Source organism: Sinocyclocheilus anshuiensis, unplaced genomic scaffold, assembly GCF_001515605.1.
Source record: "Sinocyclocheilus anshuiensis isolate Anshui unplaced genomic scaffold, SAMN03320099.WGS_v1.1 scaffold1170, whole genome shotgun sequence".
Classification (NCBI taxonomy): Eukaryota; Metazoa; Chordata; class Actinopteri; order Cypriniformes; family Cyprinidae; genus Sinocyclocheilus; species Sinocyclocheilus anshuiensis.
Genome location: NW_015538055.1, coordinates 2,849,819 through 2,852,316, shown reverse-complemented (window position 1 = coordinate 2,852,316; position 2,498 = coordinate 2,849,819). Strand labels below are relative to the sequence as shown.

General features: G+C 34.4%; 1 protein-coding gene across 1 annotated transcript in view; it reads left to right on the top strand.

Moving 5' to 3' along the window:
• Positions 1-2,498, top strand: part of LOC107683423 (diacylglycerol kinase beta-like) — a 50,745-nt gene that overhangs the window by 17,903 nt on the left and 30,344 nt on the right. The window lies entirely within an intron of this gene.

The window sequence follows — 2,498 nt, the reverse complement described above, 5'->3', positions numbered from 1 at the left end:
TATATATATATATATATATATATAATTAATAAAATGCTATTAATATTCATTTAATTTATATAAAATATAAAACAATTTATAGAAAGGTATCACATGATAAATTAAATACAAAATATTTGTTTATTATTATTTTGTTCTTTTTTTATTTTTAATAATTTAAAAAAATATATTTTAAAATTGTATATATACACACACACACATGCATACATACTATAAAACTATAAAAATGTTGTAAATTAATTTATAGCTAGATAGATCTCTGTCTCATTAATCATTCAGCTCCAGTATATTCAGTACTGTGTTAATGAAATACAATTTTCAATGCGTTGACAAATGTAGTTGTGTTTGGATTAAAGCAAATCTCAGTGGGATCAAGTGATATTTTTCCTATCACATTTTACATGAAAACACAGATTCCTTTTGAAAACAACTGAAAACCAATAGAGATTACAGAGCAAGTCGTGCTCATAATTACTTTGCAGATTATGCACATGAAAAACAATGTCTTCCGTAATTATGTATATGAACTCTAGGAACTAAACAGCCAACAAATGCAGCTGTTGCCAGACAAGATGGTGCAAGAACATTTTAACAGACGGGTAATTTAAGACATTTACATCAGTATCAGTATGACAGCTTCTAAACAACTTTAACTTTTAGGTCTAAATTAACATGAACTCAGAATGTGCATTATTTCCCATATTTGTAACTTTATTTATGTGGCTTACCCATTTTCTAACATGATAAACTGAAAATATCAACATTTTATATAAGAGTGATAGTTCATATGAAAAATAGGGTTTCTGCAGCTTTTGTGAAGGTACATTTTTAAGACCAAGTAAAGAAAATTGAAGGAATAAATGGAAAGGAACACAAAGACATTCATCAAAATGAAGTGAGTTTATGATTAAAGCAAGAACAAATATCTGCCAGTAGGGTCTGAAAAATGACCTTTTCAAAGGAAAACATGACTTTATGCTCCAATTTAAGACTTTTTAAGGCTTTTTAAGACCAAGACCCGCAGAAACCCTGTCAAAGGGAAAACTAGCAATTTAAAAAGAAAAAAAAAGTTTTTCTCATAGTCAAGTGCTGATAAATAGCCTAGAAGAAATAGAGCAAAATACTTTTTCAAAAAATTTGTCAAATTTAAACACAAAGACCAACAAGACTGGTAAAACAAATGAAACGCATCAACAAAAAATCTCAAATCAAAGCTGTTCCTCATATTAACGCTTGTCTCATTGACTGATCACCCTGTCAAGTGATATTTTGGGTAATTAGGTACCATTTAAATACCAAAGTTGAAATATCCCTCTCCGTTAGACAGGGGGTGTTATCATTTCGGTCAGAGCCAGAAGCTAGAGACAGTCCCTAATCACACAGGATCGCCTAAGATAATGTAGTCTGTTTCCTAATGACCCTGCGCTCATGTCAAAGTCATTACTCTCCCGCTGAAGGCACATCATCTGCCTGGACAATCCGTAATTGGACTAAATGGTGAACTATGAAAGAACATTACACATGTCCCTTTATTAATTTGGGCACGAGAGTTTTGCAGTGGTAATTATCGGGGAGGGGTGGACAACGGCAGATGAAAGATAGCGAGTGACTGACTGCAGCAACTTTGACTTTAGAGTCAATGAAAGGAAATCGGCTCTCTCTCATGGACGCCGGATACGATGACGTCTCTGAAAGCTCCTTGGTTTCATCAAACCAGAGCCAGGCCGAGGGGAGACTGTGCCTTTGCTCTCATGTTTTTATTTATTGTGCAGGTTGTAAGAAAAGAGCAATACAATCTTTTAGATACTCCTGTCATTTTACCTTTCTTCTTGTTCTGCGTTGAAGAAAACTGAGCCTGGTGGGACCCCGGGCCTCCCTATGATCTGCAAATAACAGTGGGATTAAAAGATGTCAACAGTAAAGGAATTGATTTTTTTTGGCTTACTCTAGAATTTTTTCAGCAGTGAGCTAGCAGGGGGTCTTCTGTGTGGAGGTGGTTTCATTGGAGGGGCTGCATTCACAAATGGTCCTAACAGTGTGTTTGGGTCTTGGGGGAAAGAGAGCGAGGCCCTCTTGGAGGAAGAAGAAAGTTTTTTTTTTAATCTCATACTTTTTTTTCCCGAATATACCTAGTCAGGTGGAAATGACCTGTTTGTGGGACATTTTTGCGAAGCTTTGATCTCCATACTATGGAAGCCCGTTTCCGCCACTGAATAAAAAATAAAAAAAAGGTAATTGTGACTTTGTATCTCACAATTCTGACTTTTTTCCACAGAATTGCAAGATATAAACTCGCAATTACGAGTTATAAAGTCAGAATTGCGAGTTATAAAGTCACAATTGCGAGTTTATATCACACAATTCTGAGAAAAAAAGACAGAATTGCGAGTTTATATCACACAATTCTGAGAAACAAAGTCAGAATTGTGAGTTTATATCACACAATTCTGAGAAACAAAGTCAGAATTGTGAGATAAAAAGTCGCAATTACCTCTTTT